The 21,625-nt window shown below is 41.1% G+C and overlaps 1 protein-coding gene and 1 pseudogene across 3 annotated transcripts in view; one reads left to right on the forward strand and one right to left on the reverse strand.

The window, feature by feature from the left end:
• Positions 1-21,625, reverse strand: part of ripor3 (RIPOR family member 3) — a 186,640-nt gene that overhangs the window by 107,767 nt on the left and 57,248 nt on the right. The gene's annotated exons all lie outside the window — the stretch shown is intronic.
• On the forward strand, positions 5,234-7,725 carry LOC120514793 (annotated as a pseudogene).

Consider the following 21,625-nt stretch of genomic DNA (forward strand, 5'->3'; position numbering starts at 1 on the left):
CCAAAGACATGCAGGTTAGGGGCATTGGCTATTCTCAATTGTCCTTGGTGTGTGGATGTGTGTGTGTGTGTGCACCCTGCGGTGGGCTGGCACCTTGCCCGGGGTTTGTTTACCTGCCTTGCGCCCTGTGTTGGCTGGGATTGGCTCCAGCACACCCACGTGACCCTTTAGTTAGGATATAGTGGGTTGAATAATGGATGGATGGATGGATTTCTGTATATTGTAGACACCAGAGGGTGCTCCAGCTCCCCAAACACCCCCAACACAGGCAAGGACACAAGGTAAAAGCACAAATAGTCTTTTATTGTGGGAAAAACTCTTCTCAATAAGCGTTTTCCACCACCATAGCCACAAGTACAATAAGCATAGTACAATATAGTAACTCTTTGTCTTCTTCTGTTCTGTCACTGACTCCTCCACATAAGCTTTGTACACCTTCCACCCAACTCTGGCTCATCCTTCTGAGACAGACAGCTCCTTTGATCTTCAACCACAACGTTCAAAAACACTTCTGGGTGAGGAGCAAACCCCATGAAGTAGTGCTCCCCAGTCTCTGCAGCACCCCATAGCGGCACCCACAGAATTCAACAGGGCTAAGTTGAAGAACTTCATGTCACATGCTGCCCTGTAAGAATCTGAGGCACCACTGCAACCTAGGGTGGCTGTCATCTAATGCTCTGTGTAGGATAATGCGCTGTGCCTGCTCTCTACCCCGGTCTGTCCATTCCATGGACTTCACTGCTGAGTAAGGCTACAGAGATGTATATCGGGATAGGACTGGCGAGCTTTGTTGGGCTGAACGGCAGGTTCTATTCTAGATTGTTCTAATGTTCTAAGGTGATGACAGCATGCCATCACTATGTTTAGAAGCTAGATATGGTGTCATATCTTGGAGCCTTACTCTTTCACTTTAAATACTCCCCACTGAAAGATATACTGTAGTTCAGCACAAGAAAGGTCTGGTCAAAGGACTACATGGACCCCTGAGTGAGTCTTTTGGGCCCAAACCTAAAGTTTGGGGAACCCTCATGAAAATGAAAGCAGCTAAGTCTCCGAAGCTGAACACAGCTGCAGTGGAAAGGACTTTGGGTCCCTACTCTGGCTGCCCTTTCCAGGACATTTAGACCTGGTGATTGTCAGGGGGTGTTCCCTGGCTTGTGTAAAGTATTATTTATGTATTATGTATGCACTTCTATCTATTATGTGTTCTTCATATTTCCCTGTGTTTTGTGGGTTTGCCTAATTTTTTGCATTATTACCACTGTTTGTGCTTCTCACATTTATACCAATTAATAGTCACATTTATTGATATTCTTCTCTGAGACTTGTCTTGCTTAGCCAAAGGTTTTACAGTTTCTTTTCCTAGAAGGGTATGTTTGTGCATTTAATAGATTTTAAGACATTAAAGAGGTGCTTGGAACTTTGACAGCTAGGGCTCCTTTTAGGCCTGTGTAGGGCAAAGCTAGCCCATGGATTTGAAGTTAGGCTTCCTGAGGTAGGCCTTGCCAATGAATGTCTTTAAAGGCCTGCACCCTCTTTGTTAGTAGAGTGCACTTGATTCATGACAGTGATTGGTATTGTCCTATTGGTTGGTTGAGTGAGGATTTTAAACAGAGATCAAGTTGGTGGTTATAAATTTGTAGCTCTTGCAAAGGACAGTCCGCATGAGCTGGTGTCCTAGCCGGGATTGGTCTCATTCCCTTAACCGGCCAGGAGATCAATGTAATAAAGAGATCAGGGGAGGCTCCATTTTAAAGCTTTGTGCTCCCCCTACTGACTAGGTGGCAGCATTCCAAGGCTTTGATACTCACTCACAAGGAATGCTGGGAACTGTAAAACAGTGGGGGCAGCCCTGCTGGGATCTGTGGATGCCACCAGAGGATGCTGCAGGGAGTTACACCTTTTACTTTATCAGACTTTCGACTGACCCGGATGTACTTCCATCGGGCTTTGCCCTGGCACTAATTGTACTCCTGGGTACAAAAAAGGTGTGTTTTGAGTTTTATTATTGAATGCAAAGCATGTATAAACTGTAGCATTTTTCCTTATTTGCTAGGTATTGTAACACAAGTGCGCATGGGAGGCAGCTAAAGGGCTCAAAGAGGGTAATTCCATGCTGGACCAGGGGGTGGCAGAGTGCACTGATCTCTTCCTCTTTTTCCTCTGCAGACCAACTATGGGAAATTACACCTGGGCTCAATGACATCACCTCCGGCTCCTGTTCTGATGATGTCAATTTCCTCTACTATAAAAATGCCATGTTTTGTCTGTTACTTCAGCTCTATTTTGGACTCAAGTCTGTAAAGACCTATAGCTCAAATTTTGTTTTGTTTTTTTTAAACCAATTTTCAAGTATACAGCATGGCTGCCCCAAACCTTTTTGTGGTGTCTTTTGCGTCATTTGACATTAATTCAAAAATTCAGAGAAGGCCCACACTGCAGCAAGCAAAAAAAGAGGCTTGCCTAAACTCCAGCTGTAATTCATAAAGTGTGACCTGTGAACAAATTCTGAAAATTGTACATTCATATAACTTGGTTTAATCAACAGTCATCATTATTTAAGATACATCATCCTCTCACAACCTTAATCTTAACCATAAAATGGCCAGGTCTATCGCCCTTACAGTCACTGTAGGCTGACAACTGTCGCTACCAGCATGGAGAATGGGGCATAACACCTGTGGGTTATTGTTGTGATGTGAGATTTTGCAAATAACTTGATAAATATTTTGTATGTCTTTATTTGTAATTTAGGCAAAGCAATGTAATTTAGTGTTACTTTAGTGAGAAGCATTCATGTTTACCCTCCCTTTATGACTGAGTCTCTTTGAATTTTACGACAGAGCTGGGGGAAGTTCTTGACACAAATGTTTCTCTGCTAGAGTCGCTCTCTCATTCCCCACAAAAAGCCAGGTTGCCTAACTGGCAAACATTAGCTCAGCAAATGGTTTTGGGGGGATGGCAGGTGTTAAGATGTTGTATTTCCCCATTGGTCTGAGGTATGGCTGTTTGGAAGTGGCTTGTATCAAAAGCTTTTAAGTACCATGACATCCTATTGGCTCTACAGGTTGGACAGAGAATCTATACATTTACTTGTTTAACCTCACACTCTCTCTCTTACTGATCTGATGAAGAAGACCATCACACCATGAACTGGAAGGACAACACAATAGACAGGACAGCTCGGCTTCAGACATATTGAACAGACATGTGGCTGAAAACTGAGCACAAATGATGCCTTAACTGGAGACATTTTAAATAACTACAAGTCTGTGTGCCGCCTGAAACTACACATCACCATTTAATCAGGTTGTATGGTTGCCAATATTCAAATGTACTTTGCATATTGTTATTATTTATGAATATTACCAATAATACAGTGTTTAAATTGTAACTTAACTCCTGTTTGTCTTTACTATACCTAATTGCCTGAGGTTATAGATATAGAAGGGAAGGTGGGGATAAGTTATATACTATAATACCTTATAAACAGTGGTAAGTCTGTGAGATTAGGCATTCTGACAAAGGCTACTTATTAATAATACAAAAGGTATATTACTCTTTTATTATATATATATATATATATATATATATATATATATTATTATTGGTATATTACTCTACCAAGACAAAACAGTTATGGGCAGAGTTTGGGCAGAGTTTAAACCTTTAACTTTACCCATGTTTAGCCACGCCCCATTCTGCAAGCTGCAGTGGGAGGTCCTTGAAAATTCCTGGAACCAGTCAATAGCAGAGGAGTAGGGTGTTATCATCAACTATCCTGTTTGGGTCCTATGCCTACAGTCTTGTTAATCAGTCTGCCAAGTGGCATTGTGCTGAATTGATTGAGTTTGCATTTCTGACATTTGCTCTACAATCGTGTGTGTATCGTAAGCGAATTGTTTCACTACAAACTGAAATATGCAAATCTGATTGTAGCAGCGCTGCTTAAAATGTCCTACATCTCCCAAAGGCACCAGGAGAATAACGCTATTGGACTGCTTGAAGATTGAACAGGCAGGCCCTTTAAAAAGGAGCCTAAAAGACGCCAAGGAGGTGTGATCATCTGTCTGTTTGTCAATAAGCCTCATACACACATTTGGATTACATCTTGAGCTCCTTAGATTAAAGATTATGTGGTGTCCTGTGCCTGCCTGTCCATGTGAGTTTGTGCTGACTGGATACGTCTTCATCTGAGGGACTGTTTCCAATCACCTCTAAACCCACACCGCGTTAGGAACCCGGTAGGATAAAACTTTTCATTGCTTTCAGAAAGCTGTTCGCAGGGTGTTCCAAATACACACCCACCATTAACTGCTCCTGCAATACTGGACTGTTTATGACATTATTGTAAGTATTTATTGTTAGTTGTTAGTGCTGTCATTTATTATCACTGTCTGGGAACCAGGGAGGGCCTTTGCATACCTGGCTTTGGTTATATTGTGTAATTCTTTTTCATTATTTGACTAATATATTTCATAGTTAGTTTCATAGTTAATTTCGTTACAACAAAATTTTTATTACAATGAAGTATTTTTATGGCCCGACAGTTTCCCCATAAGAGATTGTCTGTAAAAATGTCGTTACTGCAAAATACATTCAGCAAATACTTTCATTACAACCAGTGGTTCTCAAACTGTGGGGCAGGCCCCCCTAGGGGGTGCAAACATGTGAAAAAAAGAAAACAAGAATCATAAATATGAAAAATACATCTATTGAAACCAAAACAAATTAATTTAAACTACATTCTGATACTAACAAAATAAATATAGAGTTAGATAAATGTCGATAAACGTTAAGTAGGTATAATAAAATATGAATCTATGATATATCGTTAATTAAAAAAGAAGAAATTGGTATTAGTGGGCTCCTTTCAAAAAAACGTTAGGGGGGCGCGATTAAAACTGTTATGAAAACTCGGGTCGCAAATACTTAAAGGTTGAGAAATGCTGCATTACAACAAAATACCCAAAAGACCTTGAAATGCCTGAATGAATCATCCGCAGAGCAGTTAGTTCTGTGGTTGCAGTTCAGTTGTGCACAACGATCCCCGAACAGAAACATTGTACATTTTTCTCTTTCTTCAAACTTTCCTCCTACTTTTTTTTTTGCTGTGTTTGTTTTCTGTGGCTTTCAGTGATACCTTTTGCTGATTGCTAGTCAACATTTGAAAAACATTCATTGGAATTTAACTCATTGTGACCCTCCTATAGAAATAGCAGACATGAAAAAATGACAACAGTTCACATTAGAAAAAAAACAAGATTTTTGTGGCTCTGGCAAAAAGAAAAAAGACGTAGCCAGTGAATTCAGAGTTTCGACTATCGACACCATCAAATTTTTTGAAAGACAGAGCAAAAATAGAAGAAAAATCTTGGACTTCAGCGCAAACGTATGCGAACTGCGACATTTGAAGACGTCGAAAAAGCAGTTTTTATGTGGTTCAGTGATGCTTGTTCAAGAAACATTCCTATTAGTGGGCCACTCATTCAAGGAAAAGCAAAGTCACTGTCAATCTCCTTGCGCCACGAAGATTTTACTGACAGCTGGGGTTGGCTAATTTGCTTTCGGGATGGTTTCAGATTTGCAGCCAAAGCAAACTGTAGAGAAGAATCTGCAGTTCCAACTGAAAAAGCAATCGAATGGCATGCAGGTGACGTTTGGAAAATCATTTCAGTTTATGAGCCTGAAGAAATTTACATTGCTGATGAGACTAGAGCCTTCTACCAGCTGCTTCCGCGTCACACTTTAACACTCAAAGGTGATCCATGCTGAGGAGGAAAAAAATCTAAACAAAGGTTGACAGCTCTACTTTGTTGCAATTCAGCTGGCAGCCACAAAGTTATTCCTCTCATCACTGGCAAGTCGAACAATCCTCGCTGTTTTAAGTGTGTTACATTCCTTCCCTGCGAGTATAAAGCAAACCAGTGAGCTTGGATGACTCAAGACATTTTGGGAAACTGGCTGTGAAAACTTGACAAGGATATGAAGAAGAAGAAAAGAAAGATTCTGCTTCTGATTGATAACTGTGCTGCCCACATCATGCTTCCACATTTAGATAATGTTCGTGTTGAGTTCCTTCCACCCAATTGCATAGATTTGGGCATCATTCGCACCCTGAAAGTGTATTATCGCAAGGAAATGCTGAGAAAAACTCTCGTCTGCATAACTTGGAGGAGGAGATGAAAATTTACGTGAAAGAAGCTATTGAAATGACTGAAAATGCCTGGACACAAGTTAAAGAAAGCACAATAGCGAAGTGTTGGTAAAAAAAAGTGGCATCCTTACCTCAGCTTCTGATGCTGACTTATTAGGTGAGGATCTAGAGATGTCGCAAGATTCTACTATTACCGATCTCTGGACTTCAGTTGTTGAAAAGTGGGCTGAGTTTCTCCGTGAGCAGATGAGCTTTCAGGACTTTGTGGATGCTGAAAATGATCTCCATGTTTCCACAGAGCTCACCGACTCTGAAATTCTGGAAAGTGTTTCTTCTCAGTGCCAGCCTGAGGAAGAGAGCTCAAGTGATTGCAGTGACGAAGAAGGACCAATTAGCGAAGACAAAACGGCTGCTGCTCAAGCTTTGGCTGGATTTCTGAAGGTCAAAAATGATCTTTCTTGCTCAGAGGGAGCAAATGAGGTGGTTTTTAATCTGCGAAAGCAGGCGGAAAATGGTTTGTTGGAGAGTTTTATAAAAAAAAACTGCAGCCCAAGATTACTGATTTTCTTATAAAATAAAATGATAATGCAGAGTATGCATCTCATTTACTCGATAACTGTATTTTTTTCTTTTTTAAATTTATATTGTCATGAATAACATTAATATTGTAGCAGTGCTGCTGGGTATTAAAACTGCTATTCCCAGCAGTCCCTGCAGTGGCTCTGATTGGTCTTCTGCTGAGGGTGCAGGGGTCAAAAGAGGCCAGCGTGGCTTTTACAAAGGGGCCGGTGACTAAAAAGGTATTAAGTAATTTGTGTTTTGAGGTCCTGTCTGGTTTCCAGTGCTTATTTCATTTTGTCCTGGATCATTTCTTGGTTGGGGTCTGGATTGTCTGCCGTCTGCCTGTCACTTGAGGACTGTCTGGGGATTTATGGACACCCTGCAAAGAAAGGAGCGCTCCTGAATCCGTCCACCCAGGACTATCTTTACATTGCTATTTGATGTGCGGATCGCTGGACTATTTTCCTTCATTGTTACATTTCATCTGTTGCCGTTTTTCATGGACTTCATTGTGTGTGGATTTTGCTTTGTTGTATTTAATGTATGAGCGCCGTAAGGGCAACAGGGGCGGTATCGTTGTTTCATTTTTAGTGTTAATACATTCTTTATTTGCTGTTTGATTACAGGTTTGCTTTGTTTTTGTCTGTTTGTGAGTGCGTGCGGGTCGGGCCAAGGCTGGGAGCGTCTCTGGAATCTCCACTAAAAAAATAAATAAATCACTGTCTCTCCGACGGTGTAAGTCTTAGCGACACCGGACCACTACAATATTATTAAAATTCATATGAATATATGCTGTTACTTATCTGCTGGATTTGTTCATTGCCTATTTCCTGTTGCATTAAAATTTACACGTTTTCCTTTCATTCAATAAATAAATCATATAGGAATTTATTATATATAAGAATGCAATCATGTTCTAATTTAATTTATCATTACAGCCAACATAAAGCCTCATCATGAACACAGAAGTCAAAATAATTCCATCTTCATTCAAAATGAGAATCAAAAAGTTAGGACAAATACAGAATCTCATTACTACAAAATATTTTTAGGCACTTTGTTGTAATGGAATTTGACCTGTATTTATTTGTTTTAACTTGCAGAGAAGGGGGTTCTCAATTTTGTTTTTTTTTCACTTTTTGGATTTTAAAGTCTGTGTGTATACATTCGGAAACTAAATTTTGTTACAACTGTTGACAGAGTCTTCTGAGGTGGCCACCTTATAAAAGAATAACAGTCCAAAGTTTGTGAAGGATTAACAGATGAACTGTAAACCAATGGCACGCACAGTCAGAGGCGGACAATCAATAACCAAAATGACAAATATATTTCAAAAATCAAAGTCAAAGAGGCACAAAACTAAAATCATAACCCAAAATCAGTAAAGAAAATAAGATGGCACAATGCGAAAAGCTTGGAGAAATTATCCGCAATCTTGGATCTTGCTGGGATACAAACCATTGAGAATCTTAGCAACAAGGCTAGAAAATCAAAGTACAGTATATAAAGCAAACAGTATCACTGTAAGTTTCTCTGAAGATAATGTTATTCAGAACAGGAAAAAATAAGAACTATTGATATATCATAAGAACAGAAATCTAAGAGCTCTTGAGTTGAATCATAACACACTTTGCTCATCCCACTTCATTATTTGATGACTTTACGTTCCAGACACCTTAATGTAAAGTAACAATCTGTCGGCACTTTCTTGAAAGACAGGATCAACAGTCACCAGTTCACTCTTTCTAATGAATTGATTGGCAAACTGCTGCTGTCTGGTTCATTCAGTTCTATTCAGTTCACTTTTGTATGGCGCTCTTCACAGGCGCAGGGTGCGACCATTGTAGCATTTTGATGTCCTGGTTTTGGTCTTTTTTATTTTTCATTACTTCATTAATGCCAGATTGTGTTCATGTTGTAATCATCTGCACTATTTCACTACATACTGTACTGTATGTGACTGAGGGACTGTGTGTCAGAAATGGTGGCGTGTAATACTGGAGCACCTCAAGGAAAACTGTCCTGTCTCCCTTCCTTCCCTTTCATGTACTGTTCAATACCAGCGCTTGCCACCTACAGAAATTCTGAGATGACGCCTTCATCATAGGTTGTATTAATAATGGAGATGACTCAAGAGTACAGGAAGGATGTGGAGAACTTTGTCTTGTGGTGCAGGGACAACAACTTGCAGATCAACATCAGCAAAATAAAAGAGCTGGTGATGGACTTTAGGAGTGCCAAGGAGCCTGAGACCGGTCACCATCCAGGGGGGGACGTGGAAGGGGTGTAGAGCTACAAATAGCTGGGGTTCCATATAAACACCAAACTGGACTGATCTGGCAACACAGTGGCAAGAAGGGCCAGAGCAACTGGACTGGCTAAGGAGACTCAGGTCTGTTGATGTGTGCAGTAAGCTGCTTGAAATGATTAATCAGTCCGTAGTAGCCAGTGTGGAGTTCAGCACCGCAGTCTCCTGGTGAAACAACCTGACCTCAAAAGAAGAACAATACCTGAATAAACTTATCAGGAAAGCCTGCTCCATCACAAGGAGACCCCTAGACACTTGTGGAAAAGAGGATGATGGCAAAATTGGACGGCATCATGAAAAATCCCCTCAATCCTCTCCAGGAATCGCTGTCTTGGAGAACTTTTAGCCACAGGCTCATTCCACCATTCTTTTCTGCCCACTGCTATCAAGCAATTCAATGCTGCCTCCTAACATACTCTGATTGATTGGTTGATTGATTGATTGTGATTGATTGGCTGTTTTATCTCTCTTATGAATTTTTTACGTTTCTGCTGCTGCGTGCATCTGAATTTCACCCCTTAGGATTAATAAAGTTTACTTATTCTAATCCAAAAGAAGGAAGTTCAAACGGCAAAGTCTTCAAGTTCAAATAAAAGTTCTTTGTTGAGACTCCATATAAACTTTTATACTTCCAAAGACTGCTTCAGGTACCAGCAGGCTTCATCTCCCATCAAGTCTTTCACACCGTATTTGTGGTACAATTTGGAATCTTATTGTAGTTAATGATTACCTTTGGAAATGTCCAGTTCTGCAGACGTGGTCACATTGTTTATTTGCTTCAAGTGCAACAGTAATTGTGTCATAAATTTACTGTGGATTCAGGAAATAGACCCTTCACATTCTGCACAGTTTACTGTGTTGTAGATTTCATTTGAAGTAGGTTTCATCAATCTACACTCAAATAACCCATAATGACAAAGTAAAACAGGTTTTCAGTAAAATCTGCAAATGTATTAAAAATCAAAAGGTGAAATCTCTCATTGCTATAAGTATTCTGGCCCTTGACACTCTAAATTGTGGTCAGGTGCATCCAGTTTTTGTTTAATTCTCCTTGAGATGTTTCCCGACTGTGATTGGAGTCCACCAATCGATTGGCCGTCGTTTATAAAGGCACATGTGTACGTGTGTAAATGAGGTCCCACAATTTACACTGCCTGTCAGGAATAAAAACAAGACATACAGTCCATGGAACTCTCTGTAGGCCTCCACAATAAAATGTTGGTGAGGCGTTGATCAGGTCAAGGCTATAAACCCATTTCTAAAGCTTTGAGGTGTTTCCAGGAGCATAGTGACCTCAATACTTGTGAAATGGAAGAAGTTTGTAACCACCAGGACTCTTCCTAGAGTTAATCTAATCCAAAAGATGGAAGGACAAACATCTCTACAACACTTCATCAGTCACACTGACACACACACACAGACACACCAATCATCGAGATATCCATGTGTTTGGTATCAGGGGACCCTAAAATGTTCAAATTTTTTTTTTTTTTTTTTATTTATTTATTAATTTTATTACAATCAATACATAGCAATCAAGTTTTTACAAAAAAAAGAATTATGCTAAGAACAGATCGATCCCCACCCTTGAGAGAGAGAGCAAGCCAAACGGTGTAAAATTTAAGGCTTGTAAAAATACCTAAATCAACAAATTCTCTGTGCTTTATAAACTCATTTCAAAATATTACTGATTAGATCAATGTTCAAAATTTTTGACGAATCTAAAGCTTTTACTCTTGACCCATAGACGACAGGTTATTTGTGGTGGAAGTAGCAAAGCAAAGATGGCAACGTTTTCCATTTAAATTGAAATCTACATCACAAAAAGTGAAGTGAAAAAAGTGAAGGGGTCTAAATACTTTTTGAATCTATTGTACATATAAAAAGCAACTTCAATTTGCCATCGCTTATAAAGGTACATGTGTACATGTGTAAATGAGGTCCTACAATTCACACTGCCTGACAGGAAAAAAACAAGACATACAGTCCAAGGAACTCTCTGTAGGCCATCACAATAAAATGGTGGTGAGGCGTTGATCAGGACAAGGCTGTAAAATCATTTCTAAAGCTCTGAGGTGTTTCCAGGAGCATAGTGACCTCAATACTTGTGAAATGGAAGACGTTTGTAACCACCAGGACTCTTCCTAAAGTTAAGCTAATCCAAAAGAAGAAGGACAACATCTCTGCACCACTCCATCAGTCAGGCGTTTACGGTGGAGTGGCTAAAAAGAAGCTACTTTTGTGTAGAAGTCATATAAATGACTCTGAAGAGCTTGAGGTAAAGGATTCTCTTGTCTGATGTGACAAAAAAACGGAACTCTTTGGGCAGAAGTCTAAGCACGATGTCTAGTGAAGACCAGGCACTGCTCATCACCGACTAATACCATCCATACAGTTAAAGCAAGGTGGTTGCCACATTCTATGGGGGGGGCTTCTCAGTGGCAGGGGCAGGGAAACGGGACAGAATTGAGGGAAGCTTGGTTGGCGGTTGATTTGATTCAAACTTAGTTTTGTAGAATTTGACTTGCTTGTGTGGAATGTTATTTGATTTTAATAAATCCAATAAAATGTTAAAAAAAAGAATTGAGGGAAGCAAATACAGAGAGGTCCTTGATGAAAACCCCCTGAGAGTGCACACGATCTTGGACTGGGGTGACGGTTCACCCTTCAGCGTGACAACAATGCAAAGCATACAGCCAAGTCAGTGCTGAAGTGGTTTTTGGACAAGTCTCTGAGTGATGTTGAGTGGTCCAGACATCTGTGAAGAGACCTAAAAATTGTCGGGTCTAAATACTTATACGAATGAGAGATTTGTTTTTGAGTTTGAATAAATTTGTAAATCTTTCTGAAAACATGTTTTCCATTTGTCAATATGGGTTATTGAGAGTACCTTGAGGGAAAAAATTCAGACGTGAGTGTCAGTAGGCGTTGAGCCCTAGGAATCGAGTTACCTGAACTATTCTATAACATTTCAGTAATTATTTACCGCTCTGATGCTGATCTTTCTGATCATAAAACAGGTCATTATGATAACAATTGACAGGAAAATTTCATAATTACAGAATTACAGTATTTGAGGGTTCCTCTAGAGTTCCTCTTTCGCTTGCACAATTTGGCTCAAAAACGAATCAGCACTTCGTCATCTCATGACAGGCTTAAGTTTCTAGTTTAGCTCTAGACCATCCTCAAGAAACTGTGACACACACCAATCATCGAGATATCAATGGTTTTGGTATGAAGGGACCCTAAAACGTTAGGGTCCATCGAACTTTCTGACGAATCTAAAGCTTTCACTCTTCACCCATGGAACGAGAGGTTATTTGTGGGGGAAGTCACAAAGCAAAGATGGCAACTTTTTCCATTGTCACAATAAGTGAAGCGAAGAAAGTGAAGGGGTCTAAATACTTTTTGTATCTACTGTATATATAAAAAGCAACTTCAATTTAGACCATTTATTTTTGAACAAACCCTGGACAAGATGGCAGATTGTCACAGTACCTTATTCATGCCATGAACCAACGTAAGCCGTATGTCGGTTGGAAGAAAATTCTGATGGTGAATGTGCACATTCCATACGGACAGCCACCAGCTGTCGAAACTGAACCCAGCTCAATGATGATGTGAGACAGCAGTGCTGACCACCGTGCCATCAACTTGAACTGAGCACTCAAGTCCGCCTGAGACTTACTGCCGAGTCACCGAGTTCAGTTCTTCACACATTAAAAGCCTTGAACTGGACAAGAAGCATAAGGACGCAGAAAAGACAAACAAGGAATTTGCCCAGCAGTGTAATTAGAATTTTTTTCCTCATCCCAAAAACTACCAAGCTTGTGTCTAACATCTGGCCATTAAGCTACTGCTTTTTGCATTATTATAGACTTGCGTGTGATGGAAAAATGGCTGACCTCTGTGACGTCACTTGTGGACTGATAGGACAACATCAGGCCTTCAAGGGGAAAGTTCAGTCTTTAACCTTTGCCTGGAAAATACGACTTTCTGTGGCTTTATTTATTTATTTTTTACAGCCATGTTTAAAAATGTAGGACACATGCCATGGAGATGAACCATGCAGGCGTGGGATTTCCCAAAAGGCCCTTTTGCAGGGTGTTGTTTCATGCCCATAATTTGTGAAAGAATTCTGTTCCCTGTTAATCCAAAACAGACTGACAAAATAGTTTTGCATTTGTTTCAACAGGAAGTGTCAGCATGTGGGTATGCCGAGATAACGCTCTGCCGGTGCAGGGTGATTTACGCTCTACATGTTCATTCTATAGAAACGAAGAGTCTGACATGTCTCCAGGGTCTTGTGAAAAATGAGAGTTTCCCCTTTACTACTTTGTGATTTATTCTTGCTTCTCGGCTGTGTGGAGAAGGTCCATCGGGACACTGGGCGGGCTGCTGTGTGTCTTCACCTGATTGCAGACAGCAGTGCTTCAGTCGGAATGAATTCTGCAGGCCCACTCCTGAACTGGCAGGCCTCCATACTAAGTGGTCTTGATAACTGAAGGGGATGCCTGCATGATTTTTATTTCATGTTCTCTTCTACTTCAAAGGGGCCCTCTTTTAAACTTTTTTTTTTTTTTTTACTTTGGAGTAAAGCAGTGCCTGCTTGTAAGTTGATAGCATCCCCTACTATGGAAATAAAACTTTAGTGTGAAATATCCAGTTTTATATAGCGCGTTTTTAAAAAGCATGACATCTGATGCTGGAACACATTCATATCCATGGCAAAAGGAAAGGACAGAAGCTGACATATATTTGTTATGAAAAAGGGACCACAAGAACAGGCGGGCTTCAAAAACCTAACCGAGTTGTTAACGAGAAGACGGAGCGATCTTTTGAAAAATTATTAAACAAAAGCCTAAATTTTAGGCAAATGTCACAGATCTACAGGGGATGTCATTGCGCTAACAATAAACACTGCCCTCACCCACCTGGAAAGAGGAAATACATTTGTAAGAATGCTGTTCATAGATTACAGCTCGGCATTCAACACCATCATTCCCTCAAAACTCACCTTGAAGCTTGACGACCTTGGGTTGGGGACGACCATCTGCAGATGGATTTTCTCTTTCCTCACAAACGGGCCCCAGGTGGTGAGAGTTGGCAAACACACGCCCTCATCACTCATTTTAAACACAGGAGCGCCGCAGGGCTGTGTGCTTAGCCCCCTCTTGTATTCCTTGTTCACCCACGACTGTGTTGCAAAACACGGCACAAACGCCATCATCAAGTTTGCAGAAGACACAACCATCATAGGCCTTATCACTGACAACGATGAGACAGCCTACAGAGAGGAGGTGCTGCCACTAAGTAATTGGTGCCTGGATAACAACATGTCTCTTAACGTCAGTAAAACCAAGGAGATGATCATGGACTGTCGGAAACAGCAAGGCAGAGAACACCATCTACATCAGCGGCGTAGAAGTTGAAAGGGTTACCAGCTTCAAGTTCCTCAGAGTAAACATCACCGAGGATCTCTCGTGGACCCTTCACATAGACACTGTGGTTAAGAAAGCTCGCCAGCAGCTCTACTTCCTGAGGAGGCTGAGGAAGTTTGGCATGAATGCCAGCATCACCTCAAACTTTTACAGGAGTGTGGTCGAGAGTCTGCTGACGGGCTGCATTACCGTCTGGTATGGGAGCTGCTCTGCCAGCAGCCGAAAATCACTACAGAGAGTGGTGAAGGCAGCAGAGCACATCACGGGCAAGAGTCTCCCTGCCATTGAAGACATTTACCTCCATTGGTGCTTGTGTAAGACAAGCAGCATCATAAAAGACCACAGCCATCCAGCACGCCATCTGTTCTCCTTGTTACCATCTGGCAGACGATACAGGGAGTCTGGCTGCTCGGACTACAAGACTTAAGAACAGTTTTTACCCCCAGGCCATTCGACTCCTCAACAGCAACACCTGAACACTTACATACACTTACATCACACCTACATTGCACTACTCACACACAAACTGTACCTGCATACACTCGGAATACTGACTGGAATATGCATCTGCACTTTATGGAATATACATCTGTACTTATAAAACATTATCTGTGCCATAACTGTCATTTGTGCTTGCTGCTCATTCAACTCTTATTGCTCTATAATTTCTTTTAAAATGTACACATTTTATTTTATATAGCTAGTCTATTTTTAACTTGTAATTTTTAATTATTTTTTGAATTGTTTTTAATTATTGTTTAGCTTTATTGGATCTAGGCTGAGTGACTTGTTTTTCTCGTCATACACATTTCATTGTATGTTGACCCTGTGTTAACCTATATATGACAAATAAACCTAAACCAAACCAAACCTAAATTGTCTATAGCCAGTGTGGGGGACGGCTGGTACCTTTCAAAGTGGAAGGACCTGGGGAGAGACATGTGCTAAGGACAGCATCTCCCCCTGGGTCACTAGGTGGCAAGCCCCAGGGTTGCTGCGGCTGATTAAATTCCCACAGGGCATACTGGGAGTTGGAGTTTGGTGGCTCAGCCCTGTTGGGTCCCGGTCGTGTCACCAGGGGGTGCTACAGGGACTCCTGAACCCTATGTCATCAGGCTCCCACCTTGCCCAGAAGTGCTTCAGGACACTGGAGGTACTGCCAAGAATTATATAAAAGGAGCCAGAGTCAGGAGGGAGAAGACGAAATTTGCTTGAGGAGGACTGGAAGCAGATAGAAAGAGATGAAGAAGCAGAGAAGAGTGCTTTGTGCTTGCTTTATTTGTGCTTTGTTCTGCGTATTGTGGCTGAATTGTGGAAAACGCTTAAAGAAGAGTTTCCCACAGCTTAATAAAAGCCTTGTAGCGGTCATATTCACACCGTCAATATGACGGTGATTAATTTATTTTTTGAGGAGATCCCAGGGACGCTCCCAGTCTTGGCCCGACCCGCACACACTCACAAACAGAGACAAAATAAAGCACACTGGGAACTAACAACAGTCAAAGAATATAATGAAATTAAATAATATAAATGAAAACAATAATACCTCCCTGTACTTCTACAGTGATATTACATTAAACATATAAACACAAACAACTCCACACAGCAAATTCCATGGAAACAACACCGGATGCAATGAAAGATGACGATAGTGAGTCCAGAGATCTGCACGCTGAAAGGAAATAAAAAAAACAGTCCTACCGGTGGACACTGTAAGGGTGAAGACGGATGGACGGTTCAGGAGCGCTCCTTTTCCACTATCAATGATCCAGACCCCAACAACGAAACAATCCAGGACTCAAAGACAAAATACGGCTTAATCAAAAGAAGGCAGTCCGACAGGTAAACGGAACACAAAATACAACAACAAAAAACACTTTTTTTTTTCCCTTTTGGACAGCTGCCCTCCTTTTAAGCCCCTCTGACCACCTTTGACCCCAACAGCCCCTGCAGGGACTGCTGGGAGATGCAGTTTTAACTAATAGTAGCACTGCTACAGCCTGTGTGTTGCGCTGTCTGGGTTAGGGGAGCTGGAGCGCTCCCTGCAGGCCACACCAGAAAGAACAAAGAAAAGCAAAAAGCCCACATTTCACAATTGTCATACAAATCTTGCATGAGCCAGACATCTGGAGTGATCTTGTATGCCATCGTATTGATGATGTCAAGTGACACACTTATAACGCTAATTACATAGCAACACTTAGCAACCATTCCACACAATGGCAGCATTTATAAAAACCAAGATGGAATAGAAAAAAAGTACAAATTATTTCAAGTCACTTCTTCAAATCAAAAAATTAAACACTGAAAATGAATTCAGCAACTACAAAATTATTGTGCGTTTTATACACAAAATTAGTTCAAGAAAGAAATACAAATACAAAACAAAATAATGTAATCTTTTTGTTATGAGCAAAAGCAGTGTTTCTTAAATTTTTTTCTCACAACCCAATCTTTGCCTTTCTTAGTGTCTTCGAGAGCCAGTCCATAATGATCTTCAGATCGGGGGAGAATCGAGCACTGATAGCACAGGAGCAATGTCGATTGCTTAAACGGCTCATTGCAAGACACTTTGCAAATCATTCCCATTAAATACAATGGTCAGTCACAGCCCTGCATGGCCCATACTCAAAAAAACTAGGAGCTAAGCAAGAAAGTCACAAAAATCTCAATAATGTCCACTAGAGGGAGAACTACCATCAAACCCTGGCTAGTTTAAAAAGAGCCCAATGAAGAATCAATATTAATAAAAGATTTATTTTAGCATAAAACTCTGTTAAACATAAATAGCTCCAAGGAGCTCAAAGGTACAGAAGGCAATTCCTTCAAAACAGGCCAACAATGTCCAAATATGCGTTCCAGAAGCTAAAGACAAAAACAGAACAAGGGTTTCAAATATGAAGAAATCACAATAAGCACTTAATAGACTCAAGAGATCTCACCACACCACGAACACAAGGGGACTGGGGGCTTCCCTCAACCTGTATAGGGGCTGAGGGCAGTCCCTTGACGGTGATGAACAGGAGGCCCTGCCTTGTGGAGGACCACCCACAAAACACACGGAGCATACATCCTGTGAGGGACAGCCCTTGGGATGGAAAGACAAGGGAAGACAACTTACACAGGGCTTTGTCTGCCTCAGGGTGCTAGATGGCAGCGAGCTCAGGCTCGGACCCCTACATGGATATCCATAAAGCATTGTAGTTATTGCAGTCCCGGGGGACAGCCTTGTTGGGTCATGTGGGAGCCACCAGGAGGAGCTGCAGGCCTGGGAAGTCCAGTTTCACCCATAAGTGCTTTGGAGGTGTCGTAGAGATTAGATCAAAGGAGCTGCCTACCTAAAAATCAGGGAGTCAGAGTTGGGAGGAGGAGGAAGACCACACTTGTGAGGAGGAGTGGAGAAGGCAGTGAAAGACACAGAAAAGGAAGGAAAGAGTTTCCGTGTGTTGTATTGTGCTTATTGTACTTGTACCTGTGGTGGGAAATGCTTGCTTTAAAGAGTTTCCCACAATAAAAGACACTTTAGCCTTTTAACCCGTGTCTGAGCCTGCTTGTGCTGGGTGTTTGGGGGAGTTGAAGCACCCCTGGTGTCCACAGTTCATGGAAATTAGATGACCACCACTGTTAACATAAAGAAAGGAATCAACACATTTGCAGCCAGAAAGAGCCCTGGCTGAATTACAACAATATTGCACCCATCTAATAAAATCCTTTGAAATATATTTATCAATGAACAACATTTTCATGTGTTTATTGTGCGTCTATTATTTCCCCTCCTACAAGTCATTTTGTGACTTTCACATAGAGGTCTCTAGTTCAATAATTGCGTCACTAGTTCGCATAATCTCTTAGGGACTCAAACAAACAATAGAAAGAGGGTAGAGTTCAACCTAACAAGCTAACAACTGCTCAGTAATTCCGGATGCATGGCAATTGCAAGCAGAAGGTGTTGCCAAGAAAATCCTGCATGTGGGACATTAAAAGAGGGGGCGTCCAAGGCAGTGGCCAGACTCACAATGGCTGTTCTCCAATATGCAGGCCTAGCCCAAGATGGGTAGTGTTGACTGGTGTCATTCTTACATTTCTTTTTGTGCTTCCCAGAAGTGTTTTTGACTATTTATGTGTCTATTCTACAGTTTTGATAGCCAAGGAATCCTAGCATGTATTTTGTGGTTAAAGACATCACTTTGTTTTTCTGGCTTTTAAGTTGGTAATTTCCATTATAATTCTTGCCAAAATTTCACGGCATGTGTTGTGTGTGATGTCATCGACTTGACTATTGTCACCCATGAGCACCAGAGGATCGCCTTCTAGGCTGATCTAAGGTGTATAGTACCACCCCTGGATGACAGGGGGTGTTGTTGCAAACAGTCTTGTCTTCTTTTTCCCTCACAATATCAAGAAACTGCCCCTTGAGGGCAACAGAGCCGGAGAGGCCCCGCCCCCTCAGGTTCGGCCAATGTAAAAGAGAGACGTCCTCTCAAGGTGTTGAGAGCCCGAACTGCAAGGCATGACTCCAGACCTGAAAACAACAGAGAATGCTGCTGGAGGGCAAGAAAAGACCACTGGCTGCTTTGTCGTTAGGCACCAACCTGTTGTTTTTCTTTAAAATAAATTGGGTTCATTTAAATTGAGGAAGCGGATTCTCTTTCCTTTTTCATTGTATTTATTTATTTATTTATTTATTTTATTTTTTTTATTTATTTACTTACTTATTTTTCCTACTATTAAAGTTTTACTCTATTGGTTGTGATGGATGGCCAGTATTTCAGTCTGGCCGGGATGTCCCTTAACTAAGAGAAACAGCCTTTTTAGGGCACTACATCTCCCGAGACGTTAGATGGCAGCACCCCAGGGCAGCATGGGACATGGAGTCCGGTTCTTCAGCCCTGTTGGGTGCTGTGGGTGCCGCCAGGGGGAGCACACCAAGAACCTATTACGGTGACGTTAACCCGGAAGTACTTAGGAGTCATGAGGACGGAAACCCGCAGTATTTCCGGGACACCTGAAGAAGGCGTTTGACCTGGAGACGGAATACTTCCGGGTCATGGACTATAAAGGACTGTGGGAAACCCCAGCAGATCGAGCCGGAGTTGGGTGGTAGAGGATGGAGCTGCTGGGAGTGGAGGGTTGTTAATTATTGTTGATTATTGTATGCTTTATTATTAAAAAAAATTGTGGAGTGTGCGGTGCTTTGCGCACTATTATTGAAGAAAATATTAAAAGAATCTTCTTGTGCTTTTACACGTGTGTCTGGGACGTCTGTCTGGTGGGTTCAACGGGGCAACAGACTCCCCTAGCGTTCACATGGTCTAGTTCTCTTTCTCATGGGTGGAGGTTGATTTGACTTTAACCTAATTTTGTAGAATTTGACTTGCTTGTATGGAATGTTATTTGATTTTAATAAATTCAATAAAATGTTAAAATAAATAAATAAATTGGGTTTGCCAAGTTGGCAGACAACTGTTTTGGGACTCACTCTGCCTCCTCACCCCCCAATACTATATAAAGGTCAGTGTGAACACTTCCATATTATTTGAAATTGGAAAAAAAAACTGTGTGTTACGTTTTACATTTATTTACTTGTTTGACGCCTTTATCCAAAGCAACTTACAAATTTTGAGATACAATTGGTTACATTTCTTTTCTTTTTCCAGTTGGAGCTCAGGTGGGTGAAGTGACTTGCTCAGGGTCAGGGCTGGGATTTGAACCCTCAACTTCAGGCTTTGAAGTCCAAAGCTTTTACTTAGAGGATGCTTTTATCCAAAGCAACTTACAAAAACAGGTGAACATAATCGAGTCAGCATCAGTCTGGGGGACTGTCTAGGAACACGTGTTGCAGGCAGGGCCGGATTTATACATATGCAGGCACAACCCGAGTAGACCCCCATTACAACACATCAGTATTTCCCCTTGGGATTAATAAAGTATCTATCTATCTCATATAGTGCCTTTCATATCTATCTATCTATCTATCTATCTATCTATCTATCTATCTATCTATCTATCTATCTATCTATCTATCTATCTATCTATCTCATATAGTGTCTTTCATATCTCTCTATCTATCTATCTATCTATCTATCTATCTATCTATCTATCTATCTATCTATTTATCTATCTATCTATCTCATGTAGTGTTTTTTCTATCTATCTATCTCTCTATCTCTCTATCTATCTCATATAGTGTCTTTTCTATCTATCTATCTATCTCATGTAGTGTCTTTTCTATCTATCTATCTCTCTATCTCTCTATCTATCTTATGGTGTGTTTCATTTCTATCTATCTATCTGTCTATCTATCTGTCTATCTATCATATAGTGCCTTTCACATGTCTATCTATCTATCTATCTATTGTAACATTCTAAGTATTGCCTGCTTAAACGTTAAAACTTTTTTTTTCTTAAATAGTCAAGCAATATTTATGTTTGTGTTCCAACTACTGTATGTCAGATGAAAAGAGGTCAGTTAATTTATCATTTCTACATATTATCTGCATTAAAAGAATGAAAAGAATGATAGAACAAACGAGAGGCCATGTGACGGTTTGTGTCCATGTTGTCTCATCAATGACAAGGAGCCTTAACTCATGGATTCAGTTTGTGGTGTCCCTCCATCTGAAGCATTAGAGCCAGCTAAAATGACACAAGACTGAGAGCAAACAAGCAGCACACCATCAAGTTGAAGGGCAGGTGGCGGTCAGCTACTCCTCAGCTCCAGCAGAAGGGTCAACAGATGAGTGTTAGGGACCCCTTCAGCCTTAGCAAACCCAGACTAAACATTGGCCACTTTTTGCCTCTGGTAGTAAATATGGGCCTGTAAGCCAGAGCTTAACTAGCGATCACTTTTATCGGCAAATGAAAAAATACAAAGATTCAAGTGAGAGAATGCTGGGTGTACTCGCCAACAACTGGCTCCGTGTTCTCTTTAAAAGGCACTACATTTAGATCAGGACACAGAGACTGGTAAAACATTTCTAATCGGTTAGAGTAAAGTAACAAAGTCACAAAAGCACAAGCACAAGTATCCTTTCTCTCTGTGCAATCACCTCTCTTCTTCACACCGCACTGCCCTCCTCCAGTTGAGGGTTGCTCCATGTCCTCCCAGTTCCAACCTGCCTGGACAAGGATGTGCAGGACCCAGGAGTACTTCCGGTG

This window comes from Polypterus senegalus, chromosome 14 (genome assembly GCF_016835505.1).
Source record: "Polypterus senegalus isolate Bchr_013 chromosome 14, ASM1683550v1, whole genome shotgun sequence".
In the NCBI taxonomy this organism is placed as follows: domain Eukaryota; kingdom Metazoa; phylum Chordata; class Cladistia; order Polypteriformes; family Polypteridae; genus Polypterus; species Polypterus senegalus.